Here is a 25,511-nt window from a genome sequence, read left to right on the forward strand (position 1 = left end):
ACAGAGAACTGAGTAATGCATTCCTGTTTGCAGTCTGGGGACAAAGGAGGCAGCAAGAGATGGGTAGGGAGGCAGTAAAGAACTTTTAAATAAATGTTTTTAGGTTATTAACATGTAGGCACAGTCGCGATGCATACATATATTTCTGCGTTTCACTATTAGTTTTACCTTATGTTTATAGGGGTTTTTTCCTTGTATGTTTGTATTTTGAATATATGTATAGTTACATATGCACACTATATGCATGCAATGCCCAAGGAGGCCAGTCGAGGGTGCTGGATCTCCTTAAACCTGAGTTGAGGAAATCGTGCGAGCCACCATGTGGATGCTGGGAATCCAGCCACGTTCGCCCCAAGAGCAGCAAGAGCACATAAGTGCTAAGCTATCTCTCCAGCCCCAATGTTATAAAAGCCACATAGTTGTGAAAGTCGGGGAATATGTAAAACTATATTTAATTTTTATAATTCTATTTACTAGATATAAAAGGCATACCCTGCTTCTCGCTGAGGCCCAGCTCTCTGCCTCCTAATCTGTATGCCATGTGGGAAGCACAGACGCAAGAGCCCGGGATAGATTCACTGCAACCGCCATTTCTCTCTAGCCATGAAGGACCATTCCACCTGAGACTGTGTTTGCTGGAAGGGACATGTAGGTGGTGCTGCCGCTACCAAGCCCTTTGTCCTATGAGAAACGTAATGAATGCGCTACTCAAAAGCAAGATGACAACTCAAAAGGCTTCAAAAAAACAGGTCTGAAAAATGAGGAGGTTACCCAAGCCACAAGGACATTCTTAATTAATTCTTAATTCACTCTTAATATGAGAGTAAAACAGAAAGTATCCCAAAACAGAAAGTATCTTGCATCTGCAAGAAAAGCTATAAAAAATGAAATAAAATAAAGAAATAAGAGAATTTCAAAGGAGAAAAGATAAATGTAGAATGACATTGAAGTGACTCAAATTAATTTTCTAATGAGCTGTCTGAATGTCAAAAATTAATAATAATCCTATGAATATTAACGGCAACATTAAGTGGCCTTTTCTGATTCACAGGCATCCAGAATGTACAAGCCTTTTTTTCATTTTGCAAACACACATACAGCTTCTAAAACAAAACAGAGGGGCTGGAGAGATGGCTCAGTGGAGTAAGAGCACTGACTGCTCTTCCAGAGGTCCTGAGTTCAATTCCCAGCAACCACACGGTGGCTCACAACCATCTGTAATGGGATTCGATGCCCTCTTCTGTGTCTGAAGACAGCTACAGTGTACTCAAATCCATAAAATAATTAAAACAAAAACAAACAAACAAAAAAAAAAAAACAGAGTAAGACACCTGAGGACTCAAAAGGGAAACCAACAAATTTAAAATGGCACTTATGGCCATATTCTTTAACTGTTTGGAAGTGTAGTAAATCATTTAAAATTAGCCCCAAATAAATCTGTTTAGACTCTAAAAAAAAAATCAATATTTCATACAAACCATGACCACATGAAAGAAAGCATGCCAACGATTGCAAAAACACTTCTAATGGAATCACTAACATTACAAGTCCAACCCAGTAGAATAAAATTTCACTTTTAGGATAATTAGGGGAAAGACAAGAACACGTCTTTGGAAATCACTCCAAACAAGAATGAGAAGAAAAGAAAGAAATGCAGACACCAATCTCGAGGAAACAAAGAGACATCTTTGTAACCCTAGGCCATAACTCTCAAAGGTTGCCAGTTGGCAGTGATGTTGAAATCAGGGTAGGAAACTCTGAGAATATTCGTGCACCTGCCTTATCACCAACAAGCCAGCAGGGCACAGTTTCCCAAGGTAGGTGGGCACCCTACCTGGGGAAACCACCATCTGCTCCTGGGAATAATTAAAACCTGGTCCTTGTATTGGCAATGCGTTCTTCTTGGATGCTGTTGGGAAAGACAAAGTTGCATGGTGGTTAGAACAAATTGAAAAACAAATGTGTGTAACCCACCTGCCTGTGCTTGGGGAACATAGATGAAAGAGTAAACTGAGAACACTCCTCGACAACCTCTCCCTTCCTCTCCTCCCTCTCCTTTCCTCTCTCTCTCTCTCTCTCTCTCCCACTCTCTCTTCATTCCTCCCATCTCACACACAAAACATTTAAATAAAAATGGAGAAACTAGAGGTTGGAGAGATGACTCAGTGGTTAAGAGCATTTATTGCTCTGGCAGAAGACCCTGATTCAATTCTCAGTACCCTCATAGTGGCTCACAACCATCTATGAGTCCAGTTCTAAGAGGTCAGATACAAACTGTGTACTTTCTTACATGCAAACAAAGTATCCACACACATAAAATAATAAAATAATTTTTAAAAATGGATGAAAGACAGGATATATTATAAAAATATAGGAAAGCTCACCTAACTATTGACTACAAAATTGGGGTGTGTTGGAAATTAACCACTGAATAATTATCTATTGGCACAATTCATACCTATGCACTGAACAAAGAGCTAGTTAAGCAGACCTATAAGATGTGGGTAAAATATCATAATTAATGTTTAAAGAAAAACTAAAAGCATGTAAATTTGATGTTTGCTTGAATAATGAAAATAATCTAGGATTGGACAGCATTCAAAAGCAGAGTGTCTGTGCATGTCCCATCTCACCACTTACTTTATTTATAATTACAGTCACAGCAAAGGAATTGGCATGACGAAACAAGGTGATTGCCTGTGCTTGGCATTTGCCTAACATGGCAATTTTTGAGTCAACTTTCAGCCTCCATTGATCGGAAGCTCAATTACTGGGTACAATCTATTAACTTATCAATCTAGGGCATAGTTCATGGTATGTGTAGGTTACCTTAACAATTTTACATTTTATTTATGTAGGTTATTACTGTGTATGTTTGTGTGTGATCACGTGTACATCAATGAAGATATGAAGGCCAGAGGTCAATCTTATGCAGTCTTTTCTCTCCCCCAACCTTTCCTTAGGTTCCAGATATCAGATTCTGATTGCCAGGCACATGTAACAAGGTGTAACAAATGTTGCTGAACCATGTTGCTGGCCTATGCCCAACTAAATTTCATCCCCCAAGTATGGGACACAGGTTTAGGACAAAGTTATCTGAATTCACATAGTCTAATCATTAAGAAAATGTAACAAGAACCAAGACATTCCTTCACTATGGAAAAATAGATACCGTGAAAGAGTTGATAATACCAGGTGCAGAGGTAAAAGATAAATGAGTGTCCACACAGCAGTATGATGAAGGAGTTGTGTATTCACTAAACACCAGTTTCCTCTCATCCCACTGTGCATCCTGTGTCCCCACTGTTAACTGAGTCTCCTGTCTCCAGACTGATCACCTCCCAAGACTTTTTCACCTTTCAAATGATGGCTGCGTTTGAAAGTCCAAAAATTCAACACAGACTTCATTTCCAGCAGGCCTGGGCACCAAAACCATCTCGAAACTGTGGGCAGTCCTCATGAGAGGACACATATCTCTTCAGATTCTTCTGCTGCATGCACATGGAGCATTGAGGAAGCCTCTCATGCACGTTCAACCTAAAGCCAAAGAATACTTATCATCTCTGATGCTCAGACAACCACCAAGGCTGGCAGGAAAGCTGCATCCTGGTGTGCCACCTTCTCTACAGGAAGAAAGAAAGGAGTGGGAATCCTTCACCCCCACCCCACTTACCCCACCCCCACCCCCTGCACACACAAGTCCCAGTTGCCATGGCTCTTAACTCCTGCTTTGTAACTGACCCTTGGAAAGATTTTTTTTTCCATATTGAAATAGAAATGGGCGGGATTGGTTTTGTTTTAATTTAACTAGTTTTCCTTCGTATGTGACATTTCTGGCATCCAGCCTACAGAGTCTGGGGTAATGAAATGCATGTAGTGCAGAGAGGGGGCATAAAACCTTCTTCATCTTTTTAATTTTTTTCCATGCCTGTAAACACTCCATTTCACCTGGCAGAAAAGTGGTTCGTGACCAAAGGCTCCTAGGCAAAACAGGTTTGGACCCAAAGGAAATAAAGAGAACCCTGTCTTTCCCGTTACATCTAGTGATTTCATATGCACCAACTTTTGGCCTTGAGAGAAGAGGAGGAATTTTGTGTGTGTGTGTGTGTCTCCAAAGTCTTTCTCTCGGGTGGGCCTCTCCCAGATGGAACAGATATGGTTTCCAGGGTTAATCTCAGAGGACCCAGCTGTGGTCTCCCTCATCTCTGCTCTTGCGATTCATTTTTGTCTAGGAATCATTGCCAGAAAAATAAGAACCAACCGTCCGAGCTTCCCGTGCTGTTTGTGACATGTCTTTGTGGACAGCCTGCACTGTGTGCAATGTGAGCTGATCTTATCAGGATGTATTTGTAAGCTGGGGCTAATGCTGATCATGGTGTGATGGGGTGAAGGAAGCAAGGTGCAGGTTTTCTGCCTTAATCACACTCCTGGGTGGAGTAACCCAGGTGCGTCTGATCTCCCTAGGGAGTTATTATCTCAAGATAACCACATCCTCTGTCATTTCCTTACTGCTGTTATTTTTCCCAGATTTAGATACAAAGAAGTGATTTATATGATCCTACTGACAGACAGGAAACTGTCAGCCACTCTGCAGGAGGACAGTCTAAAAAGAATATCCACTTTCTTGCAAATTGTTCTGCCAATAGGCAAGCATCTACAGATTAAAGTCTTCCCAGAGCAGCCAGGCTCCTGCGGTAGTTTATGTGCCAGTGCCCTTTTCAGAGGCAGTTCAAAACCCTAGAACCCTTCACTGCTTTAGAGAGAGATAAAGGGAAGGTTGCCTGGGGAAAGGGGCGAGTTGCTAGAGCTTTATGCAGGATCTGGGGAACGTGTCCGCTCTAAATTGATGAACTTCGTGGGTCAAGTAAAGCAGTTTTCTCCTTGTGCCCTGGGTGAGATGGAAGCACCCAAGGCTAAGCGATAGGCCATTCAGGTAGGAGCTAATCTTGTGTCTGACCCCACACCCCCCAAGGGACTGGCATCACTTCTGCTTTGTGAAAATGAATCTGGCGGATTCTGAGTGTGAGCTCTCTCAGAGGATGCTTCATGACTGTAATAATGCTCACTGATTTTTTTTTTTTGAAGGAAACATACACAGACACATACACACACAGATACACACACACAGACATACATACACATACACAAACACACACACATACACACACACACAAACACAGACACACATACACATACACACACACAGACACACACACATAGACACACACAGAGAAACAGACACACACAGACACAAACACACATAGATACACACAGACACACACACATGGACACACACACACACACACACACACACACAGAGACACACACGCACATGCACACACACACAAAACGTGGAAGATTATGAAGACACGAGGACTGATTTACCTAAACAGTTCCTACTGACTTAAGGGGATAGTTGAAAAACATTCTAACCTCTATTATCTTTATATGCAGAAGGGTGACATTGTATTTTGTTTCTAGATTCCTTCAAGTGAACACAAAATATTAAACTTTTGTGGGTTCAGGCATATGTACAGGTAGTGTGTGTGTGTGTGTGTGTGTGTGTGTGTGTGTGTGTGTAGACACAGGACAACCTCCAGTGCCATTCCTCAGGCAATTGAACTTTGTTTTAGGCAGGGTCTCTAATTGGCTTGGAACTTACCAAGCAAGCTAGACTAGCTAGACAGCAAACTCGAGTGATTCCTCCTCTAAGAGTCCAGTGCTGGAATTACAAACATGTGTACACATACCCATTCTTGTTTATTAAAGAGTGGGCTCCAGAGATAGCACTCAGATTTGCAAGCCTTTTTCTGACTGAACCATCACTCTGCCCAGCTTCCTTATAAGACGGCGTTTTTGTTTCCACTTTAAATGTTTAGGGGGCTATGGGAGTTTTGAAATCTACTGTGCTAACCTCTAACCTCGGAGATAATTGTCCACTGATGAAAACAGGTCTCCCATCCAAGTAGGATCCATCTCAGCCCTGCTTAGTTTTATGAGGATCCAAGGTGGACATGTTTAGGAATGGCATGACCATAGTTTGAAAAGTCTATCCTCACATTCATAGAGACTTTTGTATGACCTATATCCTCTCCTAGTCTTTGAAGGACTGGGGCTGTATCAGGATTCAGTTGCTGTCTCAAGCAAAGATATTAGGTCTCTTACAATAGCTGCCACTCCATGAAGTACCAAATATGTCCCAGCTGCGGACTCATTTCCTGGGCACATTCATGAACTAGTGTTTAATGACATAGTACATTGGCACAGTAAAGCAAAGCTTTGCAAAAGCCCAACTAAACACCGGGGAGAGGAACTAAATCAAAGCAAGTGGAATGACGTAACAAGGGGTGACGGATGATTCAGCCGGAACGTATGATGTTGTTGGAGCCCTTTTATATTACACGTACTCAAATATCACCTGCTTTCTCTTTAAGGTTTGGTAGTCAACTTTTCCTTTCTGTGCAGGTGACCTTTCCATCTTCTTTTTTCCTCACATTCACATAGAAGTTGTGTGGACATACAGTTCTGACAGAGGTTAAGAACATTGTCCGCCCTTACAGGTCGCCTATTTGGTCCTTAGCACTGACATGGTGGCTCATGACCATCCATAGCTTCAACACCCATGATATATCCTCTTCTGATATTTGCAGGTGCCAGACACACATGTAGTGCACATACATACAAGCAGGCAAGAGGAATAAATGAATAAATCTAGAACATTTTTATAAGATTCATTTACTTAGGCAGCATTAATAAATGAAGACATGGATTATCCTATGAGAAATGAGGTTTCTTTCTTAATTCATAGAAAGCTCTTTCACAGTGCAGGAGAGATGGCTCAATGGTTAAGAATATTATCTACATTTCTGGAGAATGGAAGTTCAGTTCCCAGCATCCTCTTGAACAATGACCTGAAACTCCAGCTCCAAGGGATCTGATGCCCTCTGCCCACCTCCTCTGATATCAGCAGGCACATAGATAAAAAGTAAATATTAAAAAGAAAGAACCCACTCCAAAAGTATACAGCACAAGAAGGTAAGCCATAATATAGGAAGCACTATGTTCTGTAGAAAGAAAAATATGTCCTACACGGGTGGCAATTAAAGGCCCATATGATAAATTTTTCATTTGTACTCACTGTAAAAACAAAAACCTAAAATAAACCCCCCAAAATACCAAACACACCACACGAGTGCAATATGAGTGCTATTTAAGTGAAGCTAGCTGTTGTGTGTATCAACTTCATGGTCCTTTCTGGTTCTGTTTACAGAGGAAGAAACAGAAAGGTGTGCATTCATCTTGCTGTGTGAACAGGCCTACTAAATATGGATAGCATATTTTCCTAATGAACATAAACAATTTTACAGTTGATCTTTCTAATTTTCCAGTAAGCCCAGGTTATTGATGGTAAAATGACTTGATGCAAATGCATATTAAGTTCTCATTTATTTTTCCTGCAATATGGCTGAGCAGTTGAATGAAGCATTTCATGAATGGAAAGTTAATCTGCCCAAGCCCTGGACGCCTAAAGCCGTATAAGAAATCGGACACTCTTTTGGATTTAGTAACCACATAGGAGCATTGTGCTAAAAGAAAAATATAGAGACTTCAGTTCAAAGCCTAGAGCTTCATCTGTAGCTGAAATAATTGAAGTACTTTGATTTTTTGTATATGTATTTCTATATTTTTTTTTCATTTTAATGGCCTCAAATCATTGGTTTTCTCGGTTTTCACATAGAGCTTAGTCTACTGGGTAGCCCCAAGGTGTAGACCTTTGAACACGAAACGTTTATTTCTGCTGACCAATGTCTTATATATTCTATGTAATATGGCATCCTATTAAGTATTGATTGCTGGGAGCCCATCTGGGCATCGTGGAACTGGTACCCAGCAGCACGTGAGTGCAGCTTCTCTATTATTTTTTGTTGTGTGTTTTATATAAGCACACCTACAGAAGACATGAGCCTAGAAACAGATTTAAAACTTACAAACCTTTTTTTTTCTTTTAATTTCTAAGAGTAGCTCCACTCAGGAATGAATCATTGGTAGATCAGAATTGCCATAGAAGGGGCTATAGACAGTCATTAATGTTAGGATAAGTGAGAATGCTTAAGACTGGCATCATCACTTTAGTCATGTTTAAAGGATGGTCATCTCTGGGATACTCAGCTGTAAGATGAGGTCTCATTGGATAGATTTGTTGTTGTCGCTAGGAAAAGAGTGTTGACTTACATGAGTCAAGTAAAGAAAGCAGGGCTAGAGAGAAGGTTCAGTTGGTAAAGTATTCACCTTGCAAGAATACAGACCTGAATTTGATCCCTGAACCCAAGTAAAAAATGCAGGGCATGGTGGTATATACTTATAATCCCAGTGCTGGAGAATTAGAGATGAGCAAATCCCTGGGTTCACTAGCCAGCCAAGCTAGTTGAATTGATGAACCCCAGTCTAGCAAAGATCCCATTTTAAAATGAAGAACTAAAATAAATGACAACTGAAGAAAAAAAAAAGTTTGAGGTTGAACTGTAACCAACACACACACACACACACACACACACACACACATATGTATGTACATACATGCACACAATAAACAAACTCATTTGAACATTGCTGAATGGTCGTGACCATAGGGAAGACTATGAAGTATAGATATCAATTACTATTTTATAATATGCCTAGAATATTAAAATATCAATATGATAATGACCAATCTCCTACCAAATCCTGTAAGGGATAATACAGCATAATTAGCCCTAGCAATGCATTTTACATGTACAAAACAAACAACGGTTGACTGAGGAGTACAGCTAGCTGGTGAAAGACATCAGCTTGCACTTCTATTGACTTGTGCCTCTGTAAAACTAAGAAAATAAGAAAGTGATGATAGCTTATACGTGGCTCCCTATCACTGCGCATGTCTCAGGAACCCCAAATGATTAAGCGTGATCCACCAATAAGCCCTACAGAGTCTCTCTGTGATAATGCCCACAGAGCAGTATCTAAGTTTTGGTTACAAATCCAAAACTAGAAATGTGTCTTATGATCCTGCTAAGGATTTCTTCTTGTGAATGCCAACTGCCAAAACTCCATGTTTGCCTTGTCTTCCAGGGAGCTCCTCTGTATAGTTGTCAAAGGTAATTAACTGTTGTAACTGTTGTAAACTGTGGGGTCTACTTGAGCACTCTACGGAATCTTGCCCCCCTTCCCCACCTGCATATCCCTGCATAGATTAAAAAGCCCAGCGTCCTTGCTTTAACTCATTCCCCTTTCAAATTCTGGGCTAAAAGCAAGGACTTGAATAAAACGTTTTCTTTTCTCAGTATGACCACATGGACGTGGCGCCATCTGAACTTGCCTTGGGCTACGAGGGAGGAGACAGTACGGCAGGACTGTAAATGAAGAAAAATAGGGGGAAAGAAGCAAAGCATCCTGTTTATCCTCGGTTGGAAAGCTCAGCAGAACAACCTGCGAAGCCGCAGCCTTGTTTTTGGACAGATTATGCATTTCGTTAGCAAAAGGGTGGTTTTTAAAAAGCACCTTTTTGAAAAAATAATCGCTAAGACGTGAAAAAAAATGTCATTTTAGGGGCCCTTCCTGGAATAGGCAGCCCTCTTAATTTATTTTAACTACTGGAATGGGAATATTTCAAAGACGCAGTCTCCGGGTATCTTGGCAGGGAGGTTGCACCAGGCAAAACTAGTCTCGTAAGTCTAGTCCCTGGGGAATGGCAGCCTTGTACCTGGTTCTGGCTATTCTCTTCATAGATTCCAGGATGGGTAACACTACAGATAATTGTGCTTGGGTTTATTACAGATAGGGGGCTTACATGAAAATCTACAATGGAAATCCTTTTTTTTGTTTGTTTGTTTTTGTAAAAATGTGAGCTTGTTATGTAGTGGGAATTCTCACTGAGAGTCCAAGTGAGCCATTGGCTTTACACATAGACCACTTCCAAAAGGCAGCTGAGGCTGCACAATCTCAAGATACAGAACAACCCTGGAAGGGGAGCCAGGAGTGAGGGGGCAGAAATAAGTTAAAGGCTATTTAGTTTTAGCTCAAGGTGAATTTCAAAGTGGATAAGAAGGGACACTTTCACAGAGAACCTTCATTTCACAGGTGTCCATTTCGTAGGAGAAAATGTAAACTGACTGGTAGTAAGAATTAAAAATGCTGCTTTGTGCCCTTTGTAAAAGAGTGACCCCAAGCAGAAACACTTACATGAAGTAAGTTAGACCAGTCTCAGAAAGACAAATACGCTTTCCTTTTTCTCATTGTGGCTCCTAGATTTTTTGTTTAAATATACAAAATCAGGCATGCATCCACGGGATGAAAATAAAATCCAAACTGCCAAGCAGAATAAAAGGGATCTGGAGAAGGAGTAGTAGAGAAAAGAGAAGGTAAGGTATGGAGGGAGCTACACCCAAAGTATTATCCACACTTGCATGAATATGTCCTCACACCACTCTCCTCTCTCCAGGATAAGGTCTCTTCCCTCCATGATAAGGTGCGAGCAGTATACTGCATCTGTAAGACACAGAGACCAGAGCATTCTTTGCTTGTTTGTTTGTTTGTTTTGTTGTGCTTTTTCGAGTCAGGGTTTCTCTGTATAGCCCTGGCTGTCCTGGAACTCACTCTGTAGACCAGGCTGGCCTCGAACTCAGAAATTCTCCTGTCTCTGTCTCCTAAGTGCTGGGATGAAAGGCATGAGCCACTACTGCCCGATGACCTGAGCATTCTTGCACAGCAGTTTCGGCAAAACTGAAGGTAGGGTTGACATGCCTTATTTTAAATCACAATATTTTCCTGAACGTTAGTGCATGGGCTCATACCAACATTTGAGCTAGACATTCGTTAACAGTTTTACTTTTAGCTGGCAGCATTAGCTCATACTAAAGAATAGAGAAGAATAGGAATGACAGAGCCAGAGAAACATGTAGTGGGTATACCACCCCACAAGGACATGTGACCAGTAGGACCAAGGCACCACCTTTTAGTGGCATCAGGATGGACATTTTTTATAACTGAGACTCACGTTTCTTCACTGGTATTGAACTTGCTCTAACTCCACACCCAAGTCTGTCATAATAGCCTTTGGAAACAGATTAAATAGGTGACTCACTATGTGTCCCTCAACTTGTCTATAAAAGACTTAACTGGAAAGTGGTAAGTTTAACCAGTCAACCAAAACCAATATGTCAGTTACTTTAATGTCTTTAACCAATGTGTCCTTGATAGACTTGATAAAATGTAATTGTGATGTAGGTCCCCCATAACCAGGTTTTATTAGACTTTTATTTTCTAGGTCAAATTTTGATAAAGTCTCATGTTGGATCATTTTATTGTTGCTATGGTATTGAGCTAGAAAGTTTATGACTGACCTTAGACTAAAGAGATTGGTTCAGTGGAGAAACTGCTAAAAACATGCCCTGGGGCAGCATGTGCAGATCTCAGAGCTAGATCTAGATGATTCAAAACAGCTTTCCCACTTGAGTGTTCTGCAAGTGCTATAAATACCCTTCAACATGTCAGCGACAATAGATTAAACACTTGTTTTCAATTTTTAGGTAAGTTGTTAGACTCCATACTCAACAAAATTTGTTTTTAAATGTAGGTCCTGTTGCTGCCATTCATGTGATCCACTGTGTGGTCTTGGGAGACCAACTATATTCCACTTATTTTGATTGTCTCTAGTTCTAATCAAGATGGAAATATTGGAAGTTAAAATGAATAGATGGTAGTAATTCTCTAGAGAGGATGAAAATTATGACAGGAGCCCACAAACTGCCTTTCATATTGTACATTTAAGTATGAGCACAGAAGACTACCAACTTCTATACCTCTATCATAGGAAATGCAATATTTAGGGGATAGAGAGGTGGCTCGCTGGTGAAGCGCACTGACTGCTCTAGCAAAGTGTCCAGGTTACAGTCATCTGTAACTCCAGTTCCAGGAGATTCAAAGCCCTCTTACAACCTCTGCAGGCTTTGCATGCACAGGATGCAAAGGCAAACATGCAGGGAAAACACCCAGTTTATATACAATAAAAATGATTAGAAGCAACTACAGCTTGAGATTCTTAGAGCTGGAAAACCCCTAGAACTCAAAGTGTTGGTGAACAAATTCTTCACCTTGTCAGTCAAATCCTTAGGGGGGAAAACATTAAAAACCCTCTGTAGTTGTATGAGCTGAGTTGCTACAAAGGAGTAGAATATCTGTCTTATGAATTCACCCCAAAAATTCTACCTTTCCATCCTAGGTATTTCCACAACATCTACGAAAAAAGGATTCAATCTCATCAATATATTCTTTCCTCCAAGGAAAGAACATGAAGTCCAAGAAAATTTCTCTCAATTTAGGAAACACATGCTGATGGTTAAGTTACTTAGCTAGTGGACCAAACTATGGACGCTGGAGCTGAAGCATTCAGACATACCCCCAGCTCTGAACTCCTATGTTACTCCCATAGCTTGCTTCCTAATCCCCCCACCAAACCAACAAAACCAACAAAAAAAAACATAGGGGAAAACCCCACAGATTGTTCAAGAGTTCTCTGAAATGGATAGAAACGGATCATTCAGAGAGTACAGAGACTGCTTCCTTCATCTTCAAAGAAGATCTGGTATCTTAGGTCAGGAAAGAGCTGTGTCTATTCTTCTTGTCTTTGACACTAGTATGCTGTTTGCACACCCAAACAGGTTGTGCAAGTACTCTGCTATTCTCACAATCGTGATCTGCCTAGGATTTCCAATTCTCCCTACCATCTTTCCTTACAACGTTGAAGACAAAATTAAAAAGCTCCTTTTCGAAGGTGAGAAACATGGGTGGAGGTATTACACAAGTTATCTCTGACTCTCTTAAATGCAGTGTCATAAAAGTGGACTTCAGAAGGTTAGTGACAGGACCCATTCCAATGTGTATCACTCTAACTGAAGATTTCAGCATCCTTAATGCCTACCACATGCCCAGTGAAGAACCAGCTAGAAATGAGTCTGGCAGAATAAACAATAGGACAAAACTTGTCTGGGGCTCTCATTTTTCACTAGGACTATTACCCGGGAGACTGTGTGAGTTGGCTCCTGAGGGTCAAAAGCCAGTAGTTAGACATTACAGAACGCAGCAGAAGGGATAGCATAAATCAAAGGCAAAGCAAAACAAAACAGCCTTTAATCTCCTTGGCTCAGCTCCATCCTGCTTTTATGCTTTCTCTCTTAATTTGTGTTTTCTGTTTTCCAGAAATTTCCAGACAGGGTGACGTCATCACTACATCTTTTAAAAGTACTTTTATAAGTGCTTATAAAATAATTACTGCTTATTGTAAGAAGGCCAATAAAATGTGATTTTAAAGAAGAAAACAGAGTATTTAAAAACATTTTTGACACGAACACTGTACACATTTAAGAGGGGGGAGGCTTATTCATTGTTTTTTTGTGCGCTCGGGTGCGTGTGTATGTGTGCATGTGTGTATTGTGTGTGTGTGTTCATGTGTGTGTTCATGTATATGCATGCATGTGTGCATGTGTCTGAGCATGTGTGTGTGTGTGCGTGCATGTGTGTATCTCACTCCTGTGTGTGTCTATGGAGGACAGGAGTGTGGTGGTCCCTCTCATCTTCCTCATCTCTACCTTAATTTTTCAAGACATGTTCTCTCACAAAACCTGGAAGTCACTGTTTTGATTAGAGCAGCTGGTCACTGGGGCTCCAGGATCTGTCTAGCACTGGTCCTTGTCCAGGGCTGGGATTATAAGCAAACACCACCATGTCTGGGCTTTCCTATAGAAGCTAGGGATCTGAACTGAGGTCCTCACATTAAGCACTTTACCCACTGAGCCATCTTCCCAGTCCCATATACAATTTTAAATCCTAGAATCACAATACTTCTAATGATGATACAAACGTGACAAAGGGAGTCTGAAGTAATCCCAGACTGGAAATCAGGAGGACTGTCATCTAGGTGTTGTCCATGATCCCTAAGTAGATGAAGGCCCAAGTAAATCTCACTGTCTCACGGCCAGCAGTTTCTCTTATGGGAAGAGCCAAGCTTGAAGTACAGTAAAGCTCCTTCCAAAACAAACCTCATGTGTGGTGGGTTATTTTTATTATTGATGCTGCTGTTATTAAAACGATTAACATTATATGATGTGTAGTATTATGCAGCAAGGACTGAGATATGAGCAACATTCATAACATTCATAGATGTGGGAACACCATGGGATCTCTAACATCTAGGACCTGTACACTCAGCAAAGGATGAACTCAACAGCATCAGCGGGGTTGGCTGTGAGATCTTAGCAAACCACTAAAGACCGAGGATGGCTCTTTACTCCTGCCCAGAGTGAATTCTTTTCCTCTATGGATCGGAATCCATTCCCATGGCTGAAGGGCGAGGGTCACCAGTTCCCCCATAGCTCTGCTTATAGATTCAAGCTACTGTTACATAAATAAAAAGCTTTATAAAATTAACGAAGACTATTAGCACAAGAGACAATGAGAGGAGAATGGGAACAGTTCCCAGCCTTTCAACTAAGATCAAATGAAGATGACAGTGCACCAATTGCCATTCCAAAGAGGCTTAGTGCCCAATCTGCCCAAGAAGGGGTTAAATATAAATAATGGTATATTTGCAACTATCTTTTATTTATGTTTATTTACATCATTTTTATACTGATGAGTCACCCTCGTAGGAATGAAGTGACTACATATTTCATCTCTTTTATCTTGAAAAAGGAATCCAAACCCTGTAGCCACGAGGGCCATGCTTATTGGAGGTGGAGGTGATATTTTGGGAAAACAAAAGTAGGTAGAAGCCTTAGGGTACCTGCCCATCCCTTCTGCAAGCTTCAACATGGTGATATGCATGAGGTCCAGTGGATATCTGGAAATCCCCACATGTCTAACAGTCAAAAGTATTCCCCTGGCATGCTAGGGAAAAGTGAAGTCATGTAGAAGAAACATCTTAGTAAGAGAGTCTATACTATCCTTCTTATACCCAAACTCCATAGAAGCACCTAACTCTAACTTCAAATAGTGGCCACTTTTCTATAGCACCATCTCATGCATGGACACACATGCACATACTGCACAAGTGCAACATGTATGTGAATACTTTTTCTTCCGGTGCTCCTCAAACACTAAGGACCAAGGGCGTGGCCTCCCAGGGGTTCTGGATGTTCATCAAAATCATTATCTGTTACCTGACCTCTTTGCCCTCTTCCAGAATTTCCCTAGAATTCTGAATTTCAGATGACTCCCTTTTGTATCAGCATGATATCGCCACCGGTCTGGGTCCGCTGCTATCTCGAGATTATTAAAGTAGAGAAGGAGGCCAAAGATTATCACAGAAAGCTTTGGAAATGTGAAGAGATCAGGCTGCAAAATTTAGAAAACACTCATCTTTCCATGCAATATTGACAGCACCCTGTGGCAAGCCCTGGCCTCCTCAACGTTTGACTTTATTTGATATGTTTTTTAAAGGTATATCTCAGAAGTGATATTTAATTCTACTCTGAGACTGTACAGTCAAGAGAAAAGTATGATTGTAAACTCTCATGATCTAAAAATTTCTAAAACTAAACTTCTAAAAATGTACATAACTGCCTTGCATGCTTAGATTACTTAAATAATTATGTTGGTGCTATGTTTTATTTGGCTTCAAAAGATTTTTTTTTTTTTTTTTTACGGAACATGAAATCTCTACTCTCAATGAGTTCATTCATACAGTGGCTATGTTATGTCCAGAAGACAACATTTTGGTACATATCTGCACTCCCTCCTCCCGCCCCCGGACTCTTACACACTTCCTGCCTCTTTTTCCGGCATTTTCCCTGAGCCTTGGAGGAGGTGATACATGCGATACATCAGTGGAGACATGGCGCTGTCTTTTTCAGTGGAATGGCCATTGATCAGTTTCCTTTCCTCATGTAAATCACCTCTCATCATGCTAGAGCAAGATATTCTGGTGAACTCAGTAGATCTGAGACAAAACAAAGACATAAGATGGGTGGGGGGTGCGGAATCACTGGAAAGAGGGACTTTGGTGGGAGATGAAAGGCTTCAATGGTTAATTTTCATTTTTAAATATATGTCAAACAATAAAGGGCTTTGAGGCAGTCGCTGTCAGCTGCTTTGAGGTTGTGTATGGTCTGCTCTTCTTTCTAAATCCTAACTCAGAAAGACGTATCTTTTCCCTTTTCTTCTATTTTCTACTTTCAGCTGCTGGCCAGAACCGAGGTATTCCTTTGCTGTACCCTCGCTTCTGGACTCTTTCTCTGAAGTCCTTCTACCCCCTCTGTCATGCAGCTGAATGTTATCTGGGTGACAAAGTGCCACACCTAACTCAAATGGCATAGTCTCCTCCCTCCACTTCTTACTTATGAATTTATAATAAACATCTAACTTACTCACCAAAAGTTACTTTAATGCTTTGTTTCTATCCTATCAAATTTGTATATCACTAAGCTTTCTCACACCCATAGTTAGCTACATTTCTTAGTCTGTGTATTCACACATTTCTAGTTTTTTTTTTTATTTTCTTTCTAGAATTGAGTAAAAATATTTAACAGAATATGATCATATTCACCTTTCCACTTCTCCTTTCAATAACACTTCACTCTCTCCTTGTCATAACTTCATGTCCTTAAAAAAAAAAACCTGACACACTAAGGTCAGTTAGGTTGAGCTAGATGGTTTCCAGCCCCCTCCTCTGTGAAGGAGCCACTAGCAGTTGATGGCTGCTCGGGAAATGAGAATCATTCATTTTTGAGTGCACTGGCTGATGTCCATGATCTAGTGGATGTTCCCATATCTCTTCATTTCTTTTTAGAAAAGTAAAATCTATGGAAGATATGATTTAGTGCCTCCTATTTTACACAAATGGTACCAGGTCAACTATTGTGCATGGGTACATCTCTGGCTCCTATCAGCCAATGCTTCCCAGCTTTCTTTCCATACAAAGCACAAGATGCTTCATTTCTCTGAAAGCCCTAAAAGTTTATACTTGTGAAATGACCATTCATTCTGCCAACACCTAACGGATGGCTATTTGTAATGAAGATATTTGTATGTTCAGGAAAGTATATGACCATAGATTTGGAGATATCCCATGTAGACTTGTAGGCTCACCAGGTGGTATACAAGTGAAAACAGTGACTTCTCTCCCAGGATGTATCAATAGCCAAATAGTTCAACAGTGAAAGGTGGGGCTCCATGATCTTCTTCAGCACAGTGTATGACTGCTGTTGACAGGAGGACCAGTCCTATGCAAATCTGATACAGGTAATCACAATTGTTGCGAGCTATGATAATAACGGTTCTTGAGGATGGCATTTCCCAGCCGTTTGCCCTGTCTTCCAGCTAAAGGTACTTCTCATTGTGCTTTTGACACAGGGTCACTTATTGGACATTAAGTCTGTCATTAAGGTGGACTATAGAACAAGAAGTCCCCACTGAATCCCCCTTTCTCATCACCTCATTGCTGGGATTATAAGCATGCACTACCACATGCAATAAGACCCAGGTATTGAACTCAAGTTTTTAATACACTTACACTGAATACTTTATCCACGGATCCTCTCCCTCCCCAGTTGCAATATTCTTAACTCTTGTTGAACATATAAGTTTCAGAAAAGTTTCCAGGATTTCAGAGTGACTTTTTTTTTTAAAGGGGGACATGTGAAAGGGAGAAAATTCCAAAGACTTTTTACACACTAGAAAACCGTGCCTCCTACTTATGAGGCAATTTCCAAGACAGTGTACACTGGCTTTCCCAAAAGGAAGACAGCTGCCCCTCTCCCTCGTCCGTCTCAGGGAAGCCAAATGTTAATATAAAAACTTAAAGAAAAAAATAATGTTGGTAAATTTCAGTTCCCACCACTAAAAAACCACAAGTTACTTTTCAGGTATTTTTACCTTATAAATGATGTGATTGAATGGCAATTTGTGACACAGTTTGTGGTTCCCTGCTTTTCAGGAAGCAGTCATTGACATATGCTGGCAGTGGGCTGGTTCCTAGGAAAGGAAGGGATTGTTGTGTCTGCGTGGGCATAGACTTGACTTCTTCGTAGACCGACTCGGTTTCCTTAGCAAGTCTGCTACAGATTTCATCCCCAGGTTCAGACCATGTCATCCTGGGGAGTGGATCAAGAGCAGCATAATGGATTGATGGAACTATGCTTCTCCATCAATGGCCTTGGGTTGTGAGCTGAAATGCATGCTTGAATAACTCTAACTGGATTCATCTGTGCATGAACAGAGTGGTTAAAACCTCTATGCAGGGATTTCCTCACATTTTCTCAAGTTCTCGTTTAATTTTACCATAGTTTATATTGACAAGATAAGGGAGTATTCATGCATAAGTCAGTCTGATATACTGATTGATTTTATAGTGTCTAGGTGATATTTAATCACTAAAACAAACAAAAAAACCCACTGAGCTGAATATTTCATCTAATTAGTTTTCATTTCTTTATTCTTTTTTCTTTCTTTTAAAATATACAGTTAATAGTAGATCTTATTTTGGGTACCTTATAATAAGTCCTAATATTTAGTTGTATAGCAACCTAAAAGTCAAGTATGGGGAAAATGCAGATTCAGTCATTTCAAATGATTAGTTTCTAGTTAAAGGACTTTCTTAGTCTATATAACATCTTTGACTCAAATTCACTATGGAAAATCATAGTGTAAGTTTGGGGTATTTTAACCAAGCAAGAACATGATTTCCTTGAGCAATATTTTTTCTAAATAAAGAATATATTTATTTCTACAGAACAGATTGGTGCCTCTAAAGCTTCCTTCATAAATGAAGAATACAGATTTCATTCTTGGCACACTTACTACAGAGTACTCTTGGAGAGAGAGGAACTGACCCCCTCTCAGAAGCCCCTCGATCTAGAAAGTTTACAAATACACAAGATTGCTTTACAATTAGATTGTTTTTCATTAATAGCCGTCCATACTTTGACTTTCAATGCATGGAGGACACTAGCTATAACCCTACTGTTGTAAATAAAGGTCATCAAACACTGAGATCTGACTTTCTGAAATAAACAATCACTGTACTTTTTCCACCATATGTTTGTTCAAGTACAATTCAGCTTAATGGTGAAGCTTGGTGATCACGGGGAACCAGGTAGGCTTTCCAAGCAGGCACACGGGGGTACACTGATGGAAACTTTGAAAATTCCATATGGTTTGTTCAGGCAGAACCAACGATTTCAAAATGAACAGTGACAGATCAATTTTTAATGGTTACTCTATTATTTTTCTCTATTATGAATACTACTTTTTAGCAGACCATGAAAATTATGTTGACATTTGAAAAGCATGTGATTAATTGTAACGGGACTAACATTCTGAGTGGAGCCTGTACCCAGGAAGGTGATACCAAGCAGGAGCCCCGGTTTGTGACATTGTTGGCATGCTGCAACACTTCTATTTTATTTTTTTAATCGACTAAATGTTAAGGATCTTAGGTGTGCCAGTGATGGATTGATAAACATCGGAGGCAGAAATGGCCATGGGGATGCTGCTCTGAACACAGGGCTTCATTCATCTAAAACTGAGTCTCATTTTAGAAACACAACTGAGCAGCCAGCATGGTCGATATTGGTACCCAGGACAGAAGGACCTATCTATGCTTCCAACGTCCACCTTTTAATATTTTCTCAGCGCTGATAGATTGATCCTTCAGCATCAGAACACCATCACTCTGTGTGGAAGGGCCTGTGGAAAACTGTAGTTTTAATTCTGTACCACAGGCCTCCTGTTTAAACTGGATGCTTAAATGGTGTTATCCAACTGCAATGATGAATGGTTAAATGACCTTTCTTATATTTTTGGTTGTGAACCTAGCCTTTAATGGCTGAGCCATCTCTCCAGCCCTTAAATGACCTTTCTAATGGTAAATTGTCCAGATAAGAGTTAAGGGTTATAGGCTTAGGAATCTGTGTGGTGTTTAAGAGACTGTTGGTTCTGGAGAGCTGGTTTACGTGCCCTAGTTTCTTTGAAATTCTCTCAATTTTTTTGTAACATTCATATTTAGTGCATGTGTGTGTGTGTGCATGTGTGTGTGCACGCATGCACACATGTGCTTGTGAGATGAGCCAATATGCTAATGTAATCAGATATACCTTTGTGAAGTTGGATCCTGCATCACGTAGGTTTTTAGGTTGAACTTGTGTTGCCAAGTTGTGTGGCAAGAACTTTTACCCCCCACTGAGCCATCTATCCAGTTGCCACCCCACTTTTTTGACTCAAGAGTTTGAGATGTGACATTTATCCAGGAAGCAGAGTGTATTGAACTCACCCATGTGTCCATGGTGGGAGTCAGGGTTACCATGACAAACTTACAAACACCACATTCAAACTACCTTAGTCAAAAGATGTGGTATACTGGTATATGCCAGGACTATAAAAATCTACATTTTACTAGTGATTTAAAGGGGAAAGAGAGAGAGAGAGAGAGAGAGAGAGAGAGAGAGAGAGAGAGAGAGAGAATGAAATGCATCAGTTGTCCAAAACTGGATGGAACGGGAGACAATTGTGTCAAGTGTAAAAGCTAAGTATCATGTACCATGTTTTCTTTCATGTATGAACACTAGAAAAGGAAGCACGAGGTCATAAAAGCCAAAGGCAGGTGACTGGGAAGGTAGATGGAAAGGCAGGAAGGAAGAGGGAAAGGGAGAATAAAAGAGAATAATAAAGTATGATTTACAGGATGAATGTTATCCAATAACATTATAATGGCATACCTCATACTGGGCCACTAACACACTACACTGAAAATATTTCTTGTAGTCTGGTATAGACATCATGTGTATGCTTAATTTCCCTTTAAGATCAGCAAGAGAAAGATAGGCAAATCTGAGGCTACATTAGAAAGTAAATGGTTGAGTTTCTATGACCATAAAAGTAAGAATTTCAAAGGGAAAAGTGAAATTTATTTATTTAATCAACCTCCTTGTTTTATGGTCATGAGTTATTTCTGTGTTTGCGACTGGCTTTGGTCTTTCGATATTTAATTGTTCCATAATTGGGACTTGCCTATTTCTGCTTACCTTTTTGTGATCTTTCAAGATAAATATGAACAGAAAGCTTGATGGTTGCATATGGAAGGAAATAATAAATGTGATTTGGGGGATTCAGGTTGTTGTGTTTTCTACATATTGTCTATGGACACTACAAATATCTATATCTTAAAGGGTTTTAAGATGTATTGTTATCTGTGTGTATGTGTGTATATCTGTGTGAGTTTATACAATGTGTATGTCAGTTCCTATAGAGGATAGAGAAGAGCACTGCATTCCTCAGAACTGAAGTCACAAGGGGAGAGGAGCTGCTGGTTATTGATGCTACGAACCAGATCCAGGGGCTCTGAAGAATAGGGATGCTCTGCACTGAAGGACTGTTCTCTCCAGCCCAAGATCCCAGGATAGTGTTTGGTTGGTTGTTTGGTTGGTTGGTTTTATAGAACTTTTGTCCTAAAATACTATACAGTGCTGTTCATGAATGAACATTATAAACAATTTCTAGATTATCAGGTCTAATAGATCATCTCTGGGCATCTGAATGACTATAATTATTGTCTAACCCATCAATGGACTACTGGAACACGTGAAGAAGCAGGTTCTACAGATACAAAGTGGAGGGATCACCATGACACAGTGGAACACCAGAACACCAGAAAGGAGTCCCAATGAGGATCCAGTACTGATGGTATAATGGCCTCGAACCAGACAAGTGACTCATTGCAACGAACATTTGCAAGTACAGATGTGTGGACAAAAGGGTATAGTGTGGGATACAAGGAGATTTTTTTCTTTTGGTGGGGAGATTGCAAGAATGGGGATGGGTACAAGGGAGTGGAGAGATGAGTTGAATTGGGGTGCATGATGTGTAATCCAAAAAGAATCAATAAAAAGTTAAATAAAAGGACTGGTGAGATGACTTAGCAGGTAAGAGCACCGACTGCTCTTCCAAAGGTCCTGAGTTCAAATCCCAGCAACCACATGGTGACTCACAAATACCTGTAATGAGATCTGATGCCCTCTTCTGGTGTGTCTGAAGACAGCTACAGTGTACTTACGTATGATAATAAATAAATCTTTGAAAAAAATTAAATAAAAAAAATACTAGGAGGTAATTTAGATTGTCATGGCTTACCATTTTTGCTTGAACTGTGATCTTCACAGCTTAACATCCTTACTTACTTATTACTCTTGTGATTAAGATCGGACATGATAGAAAACTCTGAGCCCATTCCAAGGGCTCTGTAGTCCCTAGTGCTACTTAATGACACATCCCACCAGAAGTCCAAATCCTCTGATTCATTGAACAAAGGTCAGCTGCCATGAATGGGCTTAGCTCCTACCCTGTCTGTCTGAGATGGGGGGGGGGGCGCTTAGCTCCTACCCTTTCTGTCTGAGATGGGGGGGGGTTAAGGAACTGTGTCCCAGTGATGTCTTCGGCTTTCTTTTGAATATCCAGGCCACTGTATTTTTCTCTTCTTAGAGATTCAACCTTCCATGTTCTGATTTTTTTCACTCAGTGTTTTCCATACACCCTCTCCCTGGGCAGCCTGGAAAATCGTCAGTGGTGTGCATGTGAGAGTCTGCTTGCACAGGATGCCAACAGATGGCAATATTTTATCATTATTACACAGTATGGAGACCCTTCATCTGTTGACACGGGGAGCCCAAGAAGTCGGCTCTTTGGTGTGACACATGTCACCGAAGTTTCACCCCCCATTAACCGTGCTGTTGTTTGTGATTGTTAAGCTGTGTGTCTCACTGTGTGTCACATTCTTGACTTCTACAAGGGCCCATTACTAAGTGGCATCTGAGCCTTGTGACTCATAGAAGGTACCATGCTTGGAAAAATAAACATTGCACATTCGGCAGAGATTAGAGCCGCTGGCTAGTGGAGGACTGGATGGCAGTGCATGGAAAAAGCCATTTCTGTGATTCATCAAGCCTTCTGCTCTATCAGTGCACTGGAAAGAAGGGAGCTCTACCACTGTGGAGTGATTCACATTCACAGCCACAAGGCAAACCTTCCTCCAGTCTATGGCGAGCAGGGCTTGGCCCGTGGAAGCCTTGTGACATTGAACAGATATGAGGCTGATATTCCAAACTATCAAGAAAATTTGTGATCTCAAAAATGAAGATTTCAAAAAAAAAGATGATTGTTTATAATTGTTTTATCTATCTCCTCAATATTTTTTCCTTACCTATCTACCTATCTCTTTCTTATATATCAACCTATCTTCTTTTCTGAATTCTCTCTGCACCTCAAATCACGTTCTTTTCTTTGTTCTGTTACTGTTCGTGACGTCTATCCCTCTGGCTCCTCCCCGTACCCTTCCCATCTTCACCCTTTTTGGTCTTTCCACCTCATCCTCAGTCCGGACTCATTCTCTTCCCAGCATCCCTTGCTGGACCTCGATCCCGGAAAGGCATTCAGAGGAGCCTTCGGAGTTGGCAGCGAGGGAACAGGATGATCTTGCCAATACCACCTACCCAAGGAACTGAATTTACAAAGTGAATCCCCTCCAGCCACCATGGGCCGTAGCCACTGCCAACTTTATAATTGTAAGTCGTCTAATGGTTGAAACTGGCCTGAGACTAAAGAAATTCAGGCAGATCAACGCTCCAGGTTGGGGTTTGGGAACGTTTTAGGGTTTCTCTCAGTACATGCAACTTTGGAGGCTGTATTTCAATTCTTGATCCCCTTTAGCAATTTGGCTCATTTTCTGTTTGTGTTTCTCTTTTATAACATCTTTTTTTTTTTTTTAGAAGAGAAATCTTGCATTTTTTTTTTCTTCCAGGAAGGGAAGAGCAAAATCTGAGGCCGAAGCTTCCATTAACCGTCTTCCACAGCCCAATGACCCCACTTGCTAAGGGGTCATGACCATGTAGTCAAACAACCAAGGTCAGGGGGTAGAAAACAGATGGGGACGAATGGTTTGCAGATCCCACACCTTCTTTTAAAAATCTGTTTCAAAAAAAAGGTTTCTGTGGAAGAACATTTCCGAAGGTGCCTTTATAAACACTCCACTTGGGCCCTGGGCCTCTAAAAAGTGTTTTTGTGTAAGGCATTTGCCATCCAACAAGGTTTTATTGAATATCCACACACACCCCCCTCCACCGTTGTTGTTACAATAATCCATGCTGATTATAAACCATGCTCCATAAAATGCCCCCAAACACATCCACACCAGGCAGCACCACAGGGCAGACTCAAGCCAGAGCGCCTCAGACCATAAAACCTAGACCGCCAGGAACTCGGCTGCCATTTATTTCCCTGCCATGGGCTTTCCCTCTGTCTCTCTCTAGGCAGATTTTCCTTGTGTTGAAAGGGAACCTCTGGTCAAAAGTCAGCAAGCAAACTTGTAGAAAGCTTTGATAGTCAGTGAAGTGAATCATGGCTACACATGGCAGCCGCATGCACCAATGGAGCCTCTTGCTGGGCGGACCTCCCTCGAAGAAGAGCATCCCCTGGTCATCAGTCAAAGGGGCCCCCAACAGCTAGGTGCAGCCAATGGCTTCACCAGCTCCGCTGTGCCTTGGGTCCCTATTGCCCTTTTTCCACAGGTATTGCTAAAACAAATAGCAGACACTATTTACTGGGTGTGATGCTTTCAATCGCATTAATCTAGCCAGTAAAAAAATTTATGGCTAATAAAAATTCCACCATGACATGGCTGATTGGAGGGGAGGCTGCGGGATGGAAATCCAAGCCACGCCTCGGCCTCTAGCTAGGCTTGACTCAAACGCTGGAAGGAAGTAGGAGACCGGGAAGAGAAAGACAGAAAAATCTCTGGGGTTGTTAAAACTAATTCAAGGGTAGATGGCTAAAACTCTTAAAGCGTTTAATAAGCCCAGACTCTGTAGTGTGATTGACTGGACACCTACCCTGAAAAGCTACGTGGGGAAAGTATAGATATGTCTTGCTTCCAGTAGAAAAAGCACCCTAAGTTCCAGCTAGTCTTATGATCACATGATTGTTTTCCTATAATAAAACATATATTTAGAATCCAATCCGCTTATTTAAAAAACTGACGTACCTGGGGTGGGTGTGCTCCCTCTTTGTCTCTCTGGATTGGTGCCAGCCCGAGCTGTAGTCCTGAAATATCTGTCTCATGCCTGGCTGGCTTGTGCTTGCTGAACATGGATCCAGAGGGTGTTGACGAAGATCTCTTAACACCCATGAGTCATCCATCCCTTTCCCAACTGAGAGACTCCTTGGTTCCCAGAGTCTCCAAACTCTGCCTGCTCCATGGTTTCTCCCTTGAGTGGGCAGCTGATCCAATTATTTACTAATGATCACAGACCACACACAGCAATGAGGATGTTATTTTAATGAATTTATATTGGAAGTCCTGCCACTGGGGCTGAGGACTTGATTAGCTTATTGCGGTTAATACTTCAAGTAGCTTATCCAATATCCATTATCCCATTCTTTCATAGTAATAGAACCCCAAATTTAATCCATGTGGCAATATGCCCAGCCAAAAGGCT

General features: G+C 40.9%; 1 long non-coding RNA gene across 1 annotated transcript; it reads left to right on the forward strand.

The window, feature by feature from the left end:
- Positions 1-23,328: 23,328 nt before the first annotated feature.
- On the forward strand, positions 23,329-25,026 carry LOC116078076. The gene is made up of 2 exons (XR_004113415.1): positions 23,329-23,582; positions 23,819-25,026. It is a non-coding gene; the product is annotated as an uncharacterized LOC116078076 (long non-coding RNA).
- Positions 25,027-25,511: the final 485 nt, after the last annotated feature.

This window comes from Mastomys coucha, unplaced genomic scaffold (assembly GCF_008632895.1).
Source record: "Mastomys coucha isolate ucsf_1 unplaced genomic scaffold, UCSF_Mcou_1 pScaffold5, whole genome shotgun sequence".
NCBI classification, from domain to species: domain Eukaryota; kingdom Metazoa; phylum Chordata; class Mammalia; order Rodentia; family Muridae; genus Mastomys; species Mastomys coucha.